Source organism: Carassius auratus, unplaced genomic scaffold (assembly GCF_003368295.1).
Source record: "Carassius auratus strain Wakin unplaced genomic scaffold, ASM336829v1 scaf_tig00009358, whole genome shotgun sequence".
NCBI classification, from domain to species: domain Eukaryota; kingdom Metazoa; phylum Chordata; class Actinopteri; order Cypriniformes; family Cyprinidae; genus Carassius; species Carassius auratus.
In genome coordinates, this window is record NW_020524027.1 from 30,082 (window position 1) to 49,075 (window position 18,994).

General features: G+C 36.7%; 1 pseudogene; it reads left to right on the forward strand.

The window, feature by feature from the left end:
- The first annotated feature begins 1,069 nt into the window (after nucleotides 1–1,069).
- LOC113072533 (uncharacterized) lies at nucleotides 1,070–15,758 on the forward strand (annotated as a pseudogene).
- Nucleotides 15,759–18,994: the final 3,236 nt, after the last annotated feature.

The window sequence follows — 18,994 nt, forward strand, 5'->3', positions numbered from 1 at the left end:
AGATTGTCTATTACTTGTATATTCTTTTAATTTAGTAGCTTATTCTCTGATGCGTTTAAAACATTTAATTTGATATTTGTGGTACAGGTATTTCAACAGTCAACTATTTTAAAGGAACACTCCACTATTTTTTAAAATAGGCTAATTTTAGAAGCAATTTAGATTTTAGAACTCCCCTAGAAGTTAAACATTTGGATTTGACTGTTTTCGAATCCATTCAGCTGATCTCCGGGTCTGGTGGTAGCACTTTTAGTTTAGCTTAGCATAGATAATTGAATCTGATTGGGCCGTAAGCATCTCGCTCAAAAATAAGAGTTTCTATATTTTTCCTGTTTAAAACATGAAGCTTCTGTAGTTACATCGAGGCCATTTTTCAAAAATAGTGGAGTGTTCCTTCTAACTATGAAGAAAACTTAACTGCGCCATTACTTGATCTGTTCCAGATGTAGTTTTAACAGCTTTCGTTTTTAAAGGAAACTCTTAGATCACAGGTCACTCTAGTGCACAAGGGTTGGAAGAAATTATTAAATGCTCTTTTCCATACATGTGAGTAAATGAAGCTCAAGTGATATTTGAGGGCGCCAGGGAAAGATTCTCAGCAAAAACACTTTTATTGTATGGAAAGGAGCGACTTATTTTCCTTAATATCGTGTCCTGTGTGTTTGACTGAATACAGAGTCATAAGTTTGGAACAACAAAGATAAGTAAATAATTATAATTTTATGCTGAACTGTCACTTTGAGAATTGTTGAATAAATCTATGAAAAATGTTAAAGAAATATTACCATGGTTTGTAGAAGTACTAAAATTATTAAAGCTAAAATTGAAACAAAATTAAAGCTATATATTAATACTAAAAGAAAATTGCAACAGTACAACAAAATTACTATAACTTGGAAACTGAAAATATTAAAATCTAATTCTAAATATTTATAAATATAATTTAAGATTCTACATAATACTACTAATATTGATTTAAAAAAAAAAATACAAATACAAAATTGTCATCTTTGACCAAGGATAATTTCCACAGATCGCTGTGATTTTTGTTATGTAGTTGAGGAGCCTCCCCTCTACATGTTTGGACAGTCGTCTATGGGTGACCCAGTTTCAGACGCTTTGTTCGGGGGAACCGCCTGCATCAGTTTTGTAGGCTACCTTTATTCAAAGAGGTCAGTTAAATTATTTATAATGAAACAATTTATATGACAGTATTTGATATATATAAGTTAACTTCAATGCATTTGGGAACAGCAAGTGGGGACATATTGGGGACATTTTAGTGATTCTCTCACACGACACAAATTGTGTCAGTAATGAGGCGCATGAGCAGATTCTTCACATCAACCGAGAGAGAGTTCGACTGACACAAAACACTCGTCCGCTGGAATTAACCTACTGTAGACAGTGGCAGCGCTTTCTTAGTTGGCGCCTGATACTGGCTCTCATTACCAATGAGACTTGGCATCTTGTTGGAGTAGGATAAGAAATGACGGGTCCCTAGCGACGCTAAGGGTGGACTGAATCTCAACCAAAGAGGAATAACAAGTGAAGACAACATCTGAAGTTGAGCATGAAGCATCGCGGTTCGTAACTCTTTCAATCGAAGTAGATTTATGTCTAGGATAATTGCTCAGATTCTCCGAAATATCTCCCGTATGACTATATGTTAAATCGAAGATCCACCTGGTTCAGCAGAAGTGTTTTGGAAGCCCGTCTGTGTGAGGATGAAGTCCAGGCACAGGTTGTGTTCAGCAGGCTGGGAGTCAATGGTGCTGTCCAGCGTCCTGCTGCTTCACTTCGCTTCTTTGTGTGTTAATGGTGAGTATATATTTGAGTTGTTATTATACAATCTTTCTGAATGCCTTTGACAGGGACCTTTGTAGTTTGTTTTTGTTAGAGCTTTTTAAGATAAATAACAGAAACTGCAAATTTGAATCAAAAATGTAATAAACTTAATCGATTCACTCGGACCTAATCGCAGCCTCGTATCTTTTATCTTTTTGTTTACCTTATTGCAATTTTTATAAATATCTAAATTTAATTTAATAATTCCTCTAGTTATTCATCTTATTCATTTACGCGATTGTATTCGTTATGTATAAAACGTATTATTTATATTAAACTATATAACTGGCAATATACTGGCGTATAAAAATGTTACCTTTACCGTTATATATATCGTCTCTTATAATTACAGCTGTATTTGATGCTTCATTTCTAAATATAAGTTTATGTTTACCAAATGCACAAATATATAGAATGGGAGTTGACCCTTTATACCCACTGACAAATATTTGTTCCTTAAATTGTTGCTGAGCGACACCCAAAGAATAGGTCGATAGGCTTTGCTGCATGAGAACCAAATTGTCATGTTGGTGTGGTTGACCTGGATCACACAACAGTTGCCTCAGCCTCACTCTCTAATGTCTAAGTAAAGTAGGAAAGTATCATTTGCATAAGGAGCTTTAAATGGTTGCACTTAGCTGATCCTCTGACCTCTTGGCCAACTTCCCAAAATCGGTGTATTATCGCATCACTGTCTCTTCAGAGACATGCCTCTTTCATCAAAACAGGATTTTAAGTAAGCATGCTCTGATGATAACATTTACTTAGGCACTCATGGCCTTATAAAAATCAATTCAAACCTTTTATTATAATCAAGCCATTTAAGAAATCCAGCTGCTCTTGTCTCTAATTTGCTTTTGTAGCTGTAGCAGTCAGTCCAGGGCTCTGTTCAGTTATGCTGATCGGTTGTCATTCTAATTCAATTCTTTGTTAGACGTGAATGAATGGTGACTGTATGTGGGGACGTGTTGTAAATGGTGCAGTTGCTTTGACATGTTGCTGGAATTATTGATTAACACACTTCCTGGCAAATGTTGATTTTTTTGATGATATAGATTTTTTTTTATGGCTGATGCTGATATTAAGGTGGCAGATAAATATAATATTACACCATTTAATTAAAAGATGCTGCAAAAAACATATTTAAAAAACAATACAATTAATTGTGAAATGGATTAATATAATACAAATTTAAACTTGCTATTTGGTAAAAAAAAAAAAAAAAAAAAAATATCAAGTTGATTCTGTAATATCATTATAATACTTCTCCCAGATAAAGTAGCTAAAATATGAATAAAAAGGAAGTAAACACTGTAACCAACAGTGCATTCACTAATATAGCAAGTTTGTGCTCAGTGGGAATCGCATTTTCACAAATAAAGAATTTTACATCTTGGTACTGTCAAAATAAAAGTGCCAAATGTCAGACAAGACAGTATAACTATATTGGTCGACCACTTCTTTAAAATCAGCACATTCAAAAACACTCTTACTGTGGCACATCTTCCTTAAGAAGAACAATTAATCAGCGCACATTATTAAAGAAAAAACTTTCTTGTATATTTCTCACCTCTGACCACTTGTCAAAGATGGCTCTTTTTCTTTCTCAGTTCTCTTTGTATAAAACGTCCTGCCCTCAATATTCCTATTGAATGTCATGATTCTCTTAAACAATTTCCCACCATTTTAAATTGAAGTCAACTTGGATAGCTCAGTCAAATCACTTTTCATATTTATTCATTAGGCTAAATGTGTTTTATTGTCAGCTGTAGCTATAGTGCCATCTTCTGCAAATATTTTGTGTTTCTATTGAGGTTATGTTAAACTAGGGACAATCATTAGTATAATAGAACATGTATTGCTAGTGCCTAGTTGAAATTAGTGGGCATGCTGTGACAAAAGGCTTTTACTCTTCTTTGTTGTTTTTGCCAAGATTAAGCACTTACTTCCTCATCCTTAAGAGAGTGAGAGAGAAAAAAATGTTCACATATTTAGTCTTTGAACCATGCAATGACATTACTCTATGGAATTACATTTGTTTCAATAATAATGAACGAAACTTTATAAAACTGAACTTATTTTCAATCTCAGATAATTTTTTTTGTGCACTTTTTTTCGCTAAACTTGCTTAGATTCTTTCCATGCTTGGCACAAGAGAGCCATCTGCCACTGCGGTCTCATAACAGCAGAGACTGTCAATGAGCATTAGCATCAACGAGCTAGTGTTAGCGCCCGCCTAGCCTTCCCAGTGAGGGCCAACTGTGTTTATAATATCTGACGCTGACACTAGAGCTGCCTAAACTGTTGGAAACTTATGGAACTACACAACATGTTGGACACTTGCTGATCTTCAGCATCTGTGCAGTAAAGCATTACAGTTGTATTAATCATGTCATTGATCCAGTTTTGCACTTGTTAAACTCAGTGACTGTGATGAATGCTGTGTTGGACGAGGGGACCGATCTCTTCCAAACACTCTGTGTGGTGCACAGACATTGACCATGTTAATGTGCACTAAAAATATCCTTGCATCAATGGAATTTAAACATTTTGATTATCAACCAGCAATGTGGATGCATTAACCTGATTAAGATCAAATTCTGATTTCTAGAAATCATCAGTTTTCTTTTGTCTTTCATCTCTGCCAGCATTATTTTGAACATTTGTCAGTTTAATGTGCATGTCCAAATAAATGTGAATCTATTTGTGAAATGTTTTATATGTATTTTATTGGTAACACAATAGTTAACTACATGAGTTAACATAATCTAACAGTGAAAAATATTTCTAAAGCATTTATTAATTGGACTTAATGTTGCTTCGAACATTTACTTATACATTATTAAAATCAAAAGTTGTATCTATTAATGCTATTTAATGGACCTGAGCTAACATGGACTAACAATGAACAGCTGTACTTTTTATCAACTAAAGTTAACAAAGATGAATAAATACTGTAACAAATGTATTGCTCATTGCTAATGTTAGTTAATGCATTAAATATAGTTCACAAATGGAACCTTATAGTAAAGTGTTGCCATAATGTGTAATACTAAAATTGTATAGTTTAATACAATTTAAAATTATTATTTTAGTCAATTAGAAAATATTTAGAATGTTATGAATAACTAAAACAATTATTTATTAAAAGAATTCATTAATTAATCTTAATGCTTAATCACTAATGTAAAATATGATCAGTATGAAATTAGCATCCACACCAATAATGTTAACTTTCTGTTTTTTGTAAGCTACTGCATATATGTCAAGTGTCACTTTAAATGCTCAAGCTCCTTTTTTTTGATAGATCTGATAAAATATGTATCTTTACCTTCTACAGTACACAATTTTTGACTAAATATTATTGAAATGTTCTTTCCTAGCATACTTCCTCTGTACGTACACTGGTCCTCTGATAGTGTATGGGTTTGTATCTTACAAAGTGGGGCAAAATAAGACTTGAAAAAAAAACTAGCTTTCTTTGATTATCATTAATTAAAAAAACAATAACTGATCTTCTGTAATCTGCACAAATGCTCATTACTGGTGCATGTATATGCACAAACTAACATTTATATGGTGCATTATCTCAACACATTGAGTGCAGTTTTTGGCCCGAATATTTAATTTGGCTGGCGTTATTACTAATGGGACAGACTGTACAACAGTAGCACAGGTTGGAGTGGCATTGTTAATCCCACAGGTCTGGCATCTCTATAGGTCTGTTTGTCTTGCACTGATACTCCTGTGAATCTACACCCGTCCTTGATGCCAAGGACATCCATGCCAGCTCCCTACCCAAGCAGCATCACAGCTATTTATAACTAAGCACATGGGTGGCATCGTGGCAGTGTGGATTTTATTCAGCAAAGTTTAGGATGACACTTGCCTTTAGGACACCAAGTTATCAGATTTGAAATTAAGGTGAGGAGAATTAAATGTTAAGTTGTCTCTTACATAAAGAGTATAGACTTCATATAAATAACTAAAGAAATAGTGACAGATCTTTTCTTGTGCATTGTAGTGTACATCCGAAATGGATTATCAAAATAGAAAAACATGTAGACCTGGTCTTTTATCCATTGGTTGTTGATTGGATGCAAGCAGATCAGAATGTGCGAACTGTAAGAAATACTGGGGTTTAAGCAGACTAAATGAATGGAAAAGTTCTGCGTACATCACCAAAGAGAAGTCATTTCTGAAATCTGGCGAAAATCGATTTTGATTAAAAATGCCAAGGTCAAAAAAAGAAAGAAAGAAAGAAAAACAGTAAATTACAGTAAATTGAAACTGTGATGGATGACTTGTTCACAAAAAGGTCAATAATGTGTTTGGAAATAGAGTATTGTCTTTTTATGCTGACTTTTTGGCTATTTTAATTAGGGTTTGAACTACCAATTTTTGGTGAAAAAGAATTGTTCCCACAAAATTTTCTTTTAAATACAAAATAATATTTAAAATGCCTTTTCTGCACACAAAGAAAGGCAATGAGGTCCATTGTTGTTTTGGACTGTCTTGGGCTTTAACTTTCATTTTGTGGACAACTAAAAAACTAAACCATTTAAATATGCTTCTAAATATTTTTTTTTGTTCTCTCTATATTTCCACATTTAAAACCATTTGTGCCATTGTAATTCTACTGTTAATGCATTTTCCATGTACATGGACTTTTTTCATGGAGCATCTTGACATGTTACCTCAAATACTCTCAGATTACAGGTCTGTTTGGCTCATCAGAGATCAGGGAGAAAAAGATATTAGGAGGGATGAGAAAAGAGAAGAGATGTTGGCATTTGCAATTTTCCATGCCCTGCAACGTCTTTTTTTTCCTCCTCAAGAGTGTTACATAAGCAAAAAAACAATGTCAATTGGACAGAGGAAGAACATGTGCGTTTTTTAAATGAAGGTGAAGAGAGAAAGTACAGTTTTGCTTTTACAGTACTATAGCAATAAAGTTTGATTTTTGGTCTTGTCTGATCATCATTTATTAGTATTCTGTTTCTGAGTTTATGTGATATTAATGGTAAATAGAGGCCATGAGCACAGTGAAAGAATGAAGATGGCAGACACTTTTACAAATGTAAATGTCTCACTGGTGAGGTCATGAGAAAATAGTTCTCTTCCCCGTTTCTTTCTTGCTCTCGATCATCTTACCCCCCCCCTCCTTTCCCTCCCTATCCCACTTGCCCTTGCAGTCTTGACATGCTTACTAAATAAGGGACAGAAATTCTTGTCAAAGGCTTTGGCACTGGTCTTCAAATGAGAGGAAAGAGAAACACACTCTCACTGTCACATTTTACCATCTTCACTCTATTATAGCAAGTGTTTTGTGTTATTTCTCTTTCAACAACACTCTTTCCCCCAACCTCTCTCTTTTCTATCTGCTGACCCTTTGGCAAGGAGTTACGCAAATCAAAACAACAGTTTTCCTCTTGTATCCTCTCCCCTGCTCAGTCTTTGAGGGGTGACTGTGTTTCATCCGGGCATCAGTCCAGCTTTGAGCTGTTAAATATTTCCAAATAAAAGTAAAAGGATCCAACTCTTGCATTGATATCAAACTATGCGCTGGTGGGAACCTATAGGTGAGAATTAAATAGAATACTTGAACATCACGTGAGGTGTGTGAGAATTAATTTATGCACATGCCGCCAGCTCTGTTAGCCTCCCTGGGGGGATTGTGTGAATAAATCAATGGGAGACAGAGAGGAAGCGAATCAAGTACAGAGGACAGAAGAGTCTCTGTTTTACATGGCTTTTGAGATGTTCCAAAATGGCAACCCCTTTACATTGCTTCTTGGCAACAATGTGTGTGTGTGTGTGTGTGTGTGAGTGAGTGTCTGTTAGGGGTTCATGTGTGACTTGGATTTAATTGACAATGAAGAGGAATTAAACCAAGAATGTCCATGGAAATTGAATTTCACACTGTCAGTCAAAAACGTAAATTAGGTCGCTAAAAGTCAATCAGTGAAATTTGACTAAGTATTCCTCAGGTCTGCTTTTTGTAATGGTCTTAATTCATATGATCAAACAGAATTGACATTTATTTGTCAAGTGTGTTTGTATTTGAGGTGGATTGCATTAGAGCATCAGTAAAGACCAATCAGTTAGGTCAGTGAGATTTTCCAGTGCTGAAGAGGAATTCCCTGTTGTGTGTTTATCATTGTGCATTAAATCTTATCCATCCAGACTGACCAATGCAAGTCTCAACCTACAGCCCTTAATCCTAATCTGAATCCCAATTCTCGCTCAGGCTCAGTAATTTACATTAGTAAACCAGAGCTGCTAATCCAGCTAACACAAGCAGCTTTGGAAAGAAATCTGGGGCCTCGCGCACTGCAGTGTATAATTAAGCAGATTTGTCCTGGTTTGTGTGTGATGCAGAGTATACATCTTGTCTTTTGTTCTCTGTCTGCATGACTGTGAAGTTGCTAAATTGTAAGTTTGTGACTAACTTTTTTTTATAATTCTTATTATTTGTTTGTTTGTTTTCCAGGCAGTTCCTTTATCTCCAACTCTACTGGGACTAACTCCTCAGACCTGAATGGGAATGGGCTTAAGCTTGCACTTCCTATCACCAGGACCCACGTTCACTCTCAGAAACCACGAGCTGGAGAAGAGTTCGGCAGCCTTGGAGAAACCTCATCCAGTGCTGTGAGGGACAGCAGTTTTGAAAGGGAACACGTCATTGATTTGACGATAGATGGCATGGCTGCCCGGCTGCCCACGCTGGCTGAACCCCGGACACGTGGCCTGTCCCAGCTAGACTTTAACGAGGAGAGAACTGAGGACAGTGCTCCACGCTGGAAAAGCGAGAGACTACAAGCGGATGGGACGTTTATAGATCCGGTCACTAGTCCTTCTCCTGAGTCCACCCCTTCCCAACCAGAAGAAGTTATCACGGTGAATTTTTACAATCCTTCTTACCAACAGAGTGTTCTTGATCCTCCTGCTTTGGTTCAGGAGCTCCAGGGTAGTTTTTATGATTATCTATCACCTGACTATTCACCCACTGAAGTTTATCTAGAGGAGAGCCAACCATTGCCACCTGACATGGAAGATGAAAACGTTCCTCTCATAGCCAGCACAGTTCCCTCCAACGCTAGAGTTATTACCCTTGATGATGGATCTGGAGAATCTTCAGCTGGAGCATCGGACGTGCTATCCTCCGGTTGTCTCTATGGTTTTGTGCGTTACAATGGCACATGTATCTCGTCATGCGACATCTTCCCTAGTTACTGCTTCAATGGAGGACAGTGTTATGTGGTGGACAGTATTGGTGCTTTTTGCCGGTAAGATGCACACATTCATGTGGTAAGGCCCATTCACACCAAAACTATATTAAGTAAGCATCCTCAACAATTCACAACACTGTTCTGTTTTTTTAAGTGTTATGTCTTCTGTTCTGCGGCATTAAACGCTTGACCTCATTCATTTTGGGTGGATTCTAACTGACTAGAAACAAATGCTCTGAAAATGATTCTTATGATATTGTGTTTTCATTATAATTGTGGTGTGGACTTCCCTGATCTTTTAGAATTAGAACGATTATTAAAACTTTACAGTTATCCTCCTTGGTGTGAATAGGTGTAAACAATCATAATGCAATCAAATAATTTTTTTAAATTGAAGAAAACTTTTCCATGAAATGAACGTGTCTTATTTAAAACAAACTTAATTGAGGTTTTTGTGTTGTGGAAACATAACAGAATTAATAATTAATGCTTTTGAAATGCTTAAAACATTTTGGGAATCTTTTGTTTTGACTTCAGATCGTATAAAACTGGAGTCACTCAATTTCAGCGGTTTTGAAACTTTTTGTAATTTTGATGGTTGCCACTACAATGCATTATTCTGGTAAAACTATTCATTAGTGCTGAATACTGTTTTAAGTGATCTTGGGTGGTTTTATAATTTATGTTCAGTTTTAATTAATCACATGTGTTTAATGGAATAATGTGAGTGATTGTCTCTAATTGGCCTGAGTAGCCAAGTCTTCTAAAAAACACACTAAACAAGATATACAAATTAATGAAAGAACACAAGTTATACAGTACAGAAACTTAATATTTAACATTTTTCGTTCATATCTGTTGGTTTGTGTGTTTGGGCTTTATTTACATAGCGAAACGAATGCGCAAAAGACCACCCTGATGTTTCTGCTAGCATTGGTGGCATCTGATCAAACATTCATAATGAGTTTGAAGATGAAACTCAATCCTTCGGTCATGTTCGTGCATCTGTTCATGGTGTGGGATTATGATTTACATTTTCAAGAGAAGCTTAGTGCTGGTCTCTAAAATGTCCCAGAATCAAATGTTGGGATTGAAGATGGATTGAGTCTCAGTTGAAGACTACATTGAGCCTCAATGATCTTGAAACAGGGCCAAACTCATGCAAACACATGTGGGACTGGGCTAACCATGTCATGGAAGCATTTTTTACACTGTGCAGCAGTTGCCACAGGGTTTAGGAAAGCTTTATGGCCTTTATTTAAATGCCCAATGTAACACTCTACTATATATAAAACAAATAAGATATATATACAAACATATTAAAAGAAAGTTCTTAAGCCATGTGTTATTTGCTGCTACAAGAACATGATGGCGCCTTGTTGTAGTTTGGAGAAATGTTTTGTGACAAAATTATGCCAACAGCGCACTTATTCAGTTTATTATTTTCCCCTCCATCTGTTAGAAATATCAATGATCATTAGATCTTGCCTTAAACATGATTGGTCTAGTATGTGTTTTGTGGTTGAGCAGAACAGAATGATCCAGTTTTTGCCATCAATGTCCTTCAAAATCCAATTGTTTGGTAATTCCTCATTCTTGAGATCATCCAGTATACTGTACATGTTTAGCATTTGTCTCACAGTCAACTGCTGTTATTTCAGTACCACACTCATGTGGTCATCGTGGTTTGGTGGCATATCACTCTAAACCAGCATCCACTACTGCCACAACTCTACTCAGAGACCAGTGCAGACACTTATTAAACATTTGTTCAAAGGGATTTGGGTCAGAGCCCAGATCTGAGAATGAGTGTATTTCAGTTTAAGAGCTAAAGACCCTGCCTAAAGCTGGTGCTTTGAGCCATAATATTGGAGTTTTAAGAATCTTGTTTTTGAAGCTTCAATGCAAGATGATGTGATGTGATAAGCTGTGTGTTTGAGTAGATGACTCTACTCTTGATGCACCCTTACATCCACAGCTTTAAAGTCAGAATTAAATCAGCACAGACCCTTGCTTCCCTGCCTTATTGTAACTGAACGGTGTTCATTATCGCAGAGAAAAGTTTGAGACTGTAGTCAAATATTTCTATTTATTTTAATATCAGTAACATAATAGAGTAAAATGGATAATTAGGCATTTAAAAAATAATGCACTTTACAAGTGTACTGATTTATTATAACAATATAAACTAAGGAAAAATATGTAAAATAGATACAATAATTTGTAATATGTAGGTAAATAATTAGAATTAATATTTTATATTAATTATATTTATATAAAAATTTACTAATTAATTTTATTCATTTATATTAATTAACTGGTCTGTTTTATTTATTAAATTTTTAAGCAAAACCACATTTAGTCCAACCATATTTCGGTATGCACTAGTAACTTTCAGTCAGGCGCTGGACTTTGCACATGCCACAGGGTTAACTTGTCGATCACTGAGAGAAGGCATGACCGGGTGCTGTCTACATTAATGGGTCAGTTCTATTAGAAAAGACCAGTTTTCCATTTGTAGTGCACATAAAAAGTGAACTATTAGATGAACATATGGTCTGTGGGGAGGTGCATTTGCTAAATGTGTAGCGCAGCTGATGGTTACACTAAATGGATGGGTAGTTAGTAGAATTGACCGTGATTTCCGTAGTTTCAAATTGATCTTCTTAGGCTTAATAGTAAACACAGCCTACATGCACACTAAGCAATGATTTCCTGCAGTATTGATTGGCCTTTCACTCACTACAAAATGTACCCATATGCTGCAGAGTGTAAGTATATGTTTGTGGTTTGTGTCATACGGCGTCTCCATTAGTTTATTGGTATTTGATTTGGGTTCATTTTAAACTATAGTTTTTGCTCTTCCGACAAAAATGTAATTAGAAATATTATTTCTAAAATGTAAATCACTCAGTATTATTTTTTTTTATTGACCTATAGGCTAATATGCACTACATAATACTTCAATAGGATAATGAGCACCTCAGACACTATGAAAACACTGGTAAATGAGAGAATTTGTAAATCTATTTTGGAAGCTGTGAACTGAGCACAGCTCGAGTGCTTTATTCTCTGTGGGACCTGCACAGATAAAGTACATGTCCTTGACAGGGCCATATGTCCAGTCATGCAGCTGTAGGAATAACCTTGCAGTCAAATCATAGTAATGATAAATGTGTCAACAGGCCGTACAACACACTTCCTTCTGTGTTCATAGCCTGCATTGTCCTAAATCATGCTTATACAACATGACATATGAAATATCACAGAAGTGAATTATTATATATACCAGTTTGTATGTTTGCTCAACTGCCTCTTTTCTAACACCTCTCTGTTGTTTGTAGGTGTAACATTCAGGAGTATATCTGGAACAAAGGTTCAAGGTGCGAGTCGGTCATTTCTGATTTCCAAGTGATGTGTATAGCAGTGGGTGGAGCTGCTGTCATGTTGTTACTCCTCTTCATGGTTATAGTCGTTTTCTCCAAGAGGATGCACGTGCTAAAGACTGAAAACAGACGACTTCGCAAGCACAGGTGAAACGTGCATGTAAACACACTTCTGAGAGCCCTAGTTTTAGATTTAACTTTTTATATTTTGCTTGATGGAGCACATACAGGCTGGAGGACAATAAAAAGTGTTAACATGGACTTTGAAAACAATGATATCACCAGTCTGGCAGTGCAACACAAGAGTGACCTATATACTAAGCAGCCAAAGGCATTTAAACACAGGCCAAGAAAAGGGTAAGTTTGAGAGCAGAGGAGTGGAACAGAAAGGAGAAAACTGGAAGAGATAAAGGGAAGAGAGTATAGTAATGAAGTCAAAATGACAACAGTGGAAATTGTTCATGTTTGAGTTTCAACTGCCCATCAGGACTGATCCACTGTGTTAAATACAGCAGAAATGTCCGAGCCACTTTCTATTTCTATCATCCTTTACTGAAGGATCATGTGACACAAAGAACACTGATAATTAGTCAAATACAAATGACATTATATTTTGTTATATTACTTATTTTCTTTGTCTTTCAGTACGTTTCGTCTGAAGTCGGAGCAGCACATCGATAACTTCTCGCTGTCCACTGTCGCAGAGGGCTCTCAGGCAAATGTAAGGAAACTCTGTGACACCCCGACTAACCTCCCCCATGCCCGTGCTTTGGCTTGCTATGATAACATTATGTGTCAGGTAACTTTTCCTCTCCTCTCTTCCCATCTGTTTTCCTGTGCATGAGTAATGGAAGTATAAAGTGCTCTCTCTCTCTCCTTCCATTTAGCCTGTATGCTTATTATCTTACTCCTTTCTTCACTTTCTTTCCATTCTTCATCAATAGAAAAACCATCCTCTTCTTCCCCCCATCTTTCCATTACCTGTTGTCATTGACTCGTATGTGCCACCTGAGTTCATGTAAAGGACTACTGGCTGTGTGAAGCAATGTGGAAACTGCATTATCTTATATGTTTCCAAACATACTGATCATATTAGCGGTTGTGTAGAGGTTAGGCAGTCAATGCAATGTTTGTCAAAAGGTTTTAATCCTTGATCTTGGGGAACAGTGAATTTAATGGAATATCTGCTGAGGCTGAGGTGTTGATTAATTAAGAGGGAATAATGACAAACTGTCAGAAGTGTATCAGTAGAGTAATCCTCTCCTGCCACCCCACTCCTTAGAAAACCATGACCAGATACACGTGGGAATATAAACCCAAAGAGGATCCCTGCAGCGAGGTAAGACGTCTCAAACTGACCGCCTCCCAGTACGCTTTGATACCCCGCTGATTCAAATAAAACGCTTTAATCCTGTAGCTTCATTATCACTCACAACTATCACCACTCTCATAGTTGAAATCCATCTTAAGCCTTTACTTCTTAAGAAATGATGTAGACAAGCAATAATAGATTTAGCGGTTTAAAATAAACGCTTCCTCACCACAGTTGCTATTGTGACTTTACTGTGAGAACTTGATTCCTGCAACTTAACATTGTGAGGTATATTCAAAGTCATTAATGCAAACACAAAACATCATCAAGACATCGACAGTAAATTAACAGATGGATGAAACAAGGGAGGAAAATTTAAACTTTCTTTCTCTGTGCTCCCATCTTTCAGAGTAGAGTTCATTTTTAATGAAAGACCAAACAGCGGTCTTACTGCTATAAACCCTGCAGAACCTGGTGAACCTTGAACTTGTCAGATCCTGTTCTCCAGCACTCTGGTTTAGGCCATTTGATTATTCTGAGGTGAAACTAAAAACCTTTTGATTATGTGGGGGTTGCATTGCCTGCACAAATGAAATTTCTTCACATCATTCAACTCCACCGTTCCATTCCCCAAGTGATCTCATAGTGGAAGAGACTCTTTTATGATTAAAAGAGTTTGACAGCTTCACTGTGCAACAGGGAGGAGAAACAGAGCAAGACGCTCTGAGATGAGGCAAGAAATGAGGGATGACTGATGACAGATCAGAAACGAAAGAGCTTTTGAATATATCCCCAGTTGACTGTGTTTATTTGTGAGTTGTTGACTTGTTTTTTTGCCTCTGGGGAGATTTTATTTGACAATTTTCATCTTCTCTCTCTTGAGAATAAGTATTTACACGTCTGATTTCAACAGCATGAATAGTCTTCTTTTCTTTCCTCTCCATGGCATGTACAATCACTGCCTTTTTGCTTTCAAAAAGGGATATCACTATGTATCAAGTTGTTCTAAAAAAAGCTTTGCTTTTAAGTGATTTGTAATGCCTAGCATTAGTAAATAAGACCGGATCACAGCAGTAAACACTGTGTTGCAAACACTATTTTAACAAGTATCGTTATGAATACTTATGAATAAGCAAGGCTTACTGTTAGTGCCATAATATCCAGTTTGTGTAATCTCTGTGCTTATAGTGTGTTGATGTCTCTTGCTAAATAGAAAAAAACTGCTGAAACTTTTGAAAACTTGGTCATTAGGGGGCTGTCAAGCTCCAAAAAGCACTACAGATATCAGAAACAGTCCATATGACTGTTATGCACTGATAGTTCTGTGTGATTGTATTGGAAGTGGTCACCGGAGACACATTTGAGATCTTAATGCCAGGTGTAAAAGGCTGGAGTGGAACATTTTGTCACTTTTTTCCCTTCATTGTCATCTTGTGTGTATGTGTGTTACTCCACAGGATTGCACTTGCAAAGAAGAGCCATGCAAATGTCACCCTAAAGAGGACGAGTCTTTGAAGAACCAGAACTCACTCATGCCAAAACTGGGAAGACGACAAGGCTGCAACAGAAGACAATGCAGAGGAGGTAAACTCACTGCAGAACAACGTGTAGTAACACCCTTTGCCACAGGCTAGTGCTGTGACTGTAGCAAGACACATTTTTGACACCTTTAAATGACTACAATTCCCTAATTAGTGGACTAAGCACTCTTGGCATGGCACTCTTCCTTGCACTCTCCCCCGGATGGCTAAATGTGGGCTTCAAAACAAACAAAGCACTGAACTAGCATGCTAACTTTTGCTTGTACTCTGTCATCATACAGTGGAGAGTACCATATCAGCAATTTGGTGTTGGTGCATTCACCTTGTCCTTGCTTGCTGTCACTGCTGATGTCACACTGCATTCTGTCATGTCAAGCTTTTTTATGCTGTGTTCATGCTATGCTGTAAAACACTTCACCCATGACCCAAAGGTTTAGCCTCCAGGTTTTTCAACCTTTGACCTTTAGTCCTCACCGTTGTCATCTCTGAACTCCTGTCTGTCCTGCATGCATTGGTGTTCTTTGGTACACAAGAAAACGTCTGTGGGGAAATAACGTAGCTATTTAGACTGTGTAAAACTTAGTCAGTGCATACATCTAAATATGTATATGTACAAATACTGCTTAGATTAATATTTATTTGCCGTATCATAATTTTAATGCTCATTGTGTTTTGAAACAAATTGATTTCAAATTATTTTGGTGTATTGAATTTTTTTTTTTTCTTTTTCAAATGGGAATAAATAAAGGCAGTTTGTTTGGAATAAAACATTTTACCGGTACGTGATTGAGTATTCCTGAACTCCATGCTCCTGTTTTGACTCCTGTTAACTCTTTCACTGCTCCTCCTCACTCTTTTGCTTCGCTTCTGTGCATGGCTTTAGCGTTCCTCGGATACTGCTAACCACACAGGACATTTCTTGAAAGGCTAGGTTGACTTTACATATTTGGGTTTGCATAATTTAGACAAAACATTAATATTTTTTGCTGTCCATTCTGGTTGTGAGTTGGCAAAGGGAAATAAAAAAATTGGACACAAATCAATATATCATATAACTAGATGTAGAACATGTTCATAAGTAACAATTTTCCTCTTTCCAAAATGATGAATTTTATTTATATTTTTTACAATAGCTTACTTGTCCCAATCTTATCTTACTGATCCCAAACCTTTGAATGTGCTTACTTGCTTGTTGAGTCTTGCATCACTCATCAATAGATTCACTTGTAAATTAGCATAAGAATCCTGTCTATTAACTGCTAAAAATGTGATGAAGCTACAGTAGTTCTGAAGTTTCCCACCTAAGTGCAACACCTTAAGTTTGAAAAGCTGCTTTCCTCTGAAAGTCTATCCAAAGAGCAGAAACTGAGTTTTTTTATCTAATCTATTAAGAATTGAATTACTGATGTAAGAATTAGACATTAACGTTTAATTTGGTAGTAATGCCAGATGTTTCCAGTGGATTTATAAGCAGACCAGATCAGAACTAGCAGGCACTCAGTCTAGTAAATTTGACAGCTGGAAATAAGGTATTACAAAGGCTTTGATAAGATTAACCTTGGCCTCTGTTTAATACAGAGTGCAAGTGAAGTACAATCCTTTGTTTACTCCAGCTTACATACTTGATAATAAGAGATCAACTCCTACAAGCCGATTACTTGCTCATGCTCCACCTCATTCACCGCTCATGGTTTGTGCCGGGTTAGCGTCAACCCTCAAATCATTCGACAATGTAAAAAAAAAGACCTAATAGTTTTCTCTGTTCACTCTTAATCTAAATAATTTTCTGGTACTGAATGGAGACGTTATCAACAATTCATGCAATTTATATGTTGAATTATTTATAAGTTCTTGCCTTTTATTTATGAATGGGTTTGTCAATCTGTGTTGTATGTGCTTCTAAATTTTTTTTATTATTATTCCCTGTTTGTGTCGTTATGCTTGTGCACTGGTGCCTTTGTGTGTTTGTGTGTATGTTGTGTGTCCAGGGTGGTGTGACCATCGACTTAGAGTTGCTTCTCCCCAAAGAGGCGAAAATGCTCCCCGAGACAAGCCCGCCACTGCACTACAATGTCTTTCTCTACAAGCACCCAAAATCCCCTAAAAAGTCACCTGTGCTGCGCCTTCCTCCTGGCAGATCTGTACAGGGAGGCCTGTGTCCCAGCTCTTCCCCAGACGTAGCTCCGAACCCAGCTACTGCCCCATTAGCACACGTTCCCTACCGGGAGTCCTGTCCGGCTCATCCAGCCCCTCACCTGGGCACGGACTACACACCTTAACATGAGTGATGTACAAAAAAAAAAAGGCAAATTTATCCTACATGCTACTTGACTGTGAGAAATTTAAGACACTGATTGGTAATGAGTGAGTCTTGTGAATAAACAAGAAATGAAATGGGATGCATTTAGCGTAGGCCTTTACCGAAACAAAATCACTCCGCATCACAACAAAGGTTAGTAGATGATAAATGATGAAATGGAATTAGCATTGATGTGTAACAGGAGTATAAAGGCAAAATAAGTTGAGAAACTGTTAATTTTGGGTGTTACAGACAAACATGGATCTCAGATATGTGTTATGGTGCCATGTTTTTATGTTGTGTTTTGTCAAACAGCACATTCATATTCATACACATGCATTCACAAAAATGATGGAACCTGTAAACATTCAGGGCAAACAACTTGATAACTATTATTATTAACAAGGTGCTTTTTGTGTGTTTTTGAGGTTAGATTAAAACTTTGAGAATAAATAATTTAATTGTTTACATCTGACAGTGTTTATTGTTGGTTCTTCGGACAAAAATTTGGTCATAGTAGTAGTTTGTCAATAATGCAAGAGGGCAGTAACAGAGGCATTTTTCCAGCCAAAGCCAGTTCGTTGATGATTCTGTGATATCAGTCATCATCCTTTTCAACTCTCTTTCAATAGTGCATGTGAAATCAGTCGTGTCCCCAACTAAGCAAGCCAAACGCGACAGATCATGTTTGTCATAAGATTTGTGTTATCATGTTTTCGGTTGCACTTTATTTTACAGTACGTGTACTAACATGTACTTATAGTGTACTTACAGTGTATTTATCTAAGACAGTTCTGGTAACACAAGGTAACTACAATGGGGTAGGGTTAGGTTTAGGGGTCGGTTCAGGGTTAGTACCTAGTTATTACATAGTTATTGTAATTACTATAATACACAGTATGTACATGAGGAACAGGAGTGTAAAATAAATTAGCTTTCATGCTTAATTATTGCAGAATCTGTTGCATGCTAAATTGTTAACTAGCCATCTTTTTTTTTCTTTTGTTGTACCTAAAAAAAATGGCAAAATTCCATGCAGAGAGAAAAAAAGTATTTGGTAGAAAAAAAAATTGGAGTGAGGAAAGGTTTTGGGGAGAGAAATCATTTTTGAGAGAGAGAGAGAGAGAGAGGGAGAAAACAGTAAGGCACAACTGTACATTTGTCAAAAAGTTCAGTGTTGTCTTGCACATGCAGTGTGCATGTGAGGACTGACTGATAATCTAAACTAATACCATGTTCTGTCCTTTACAAATGCTTCAATGCAAAGAGTCTGTTGTTCTGTTCAAGCCAAAACCATCTTACGAAGAAAAACTGGGTCAGTTGCTCTCCCAGCATTCACTCCATAGCAAGTCAAAAGCAAGGGATGCCGTGCAAAA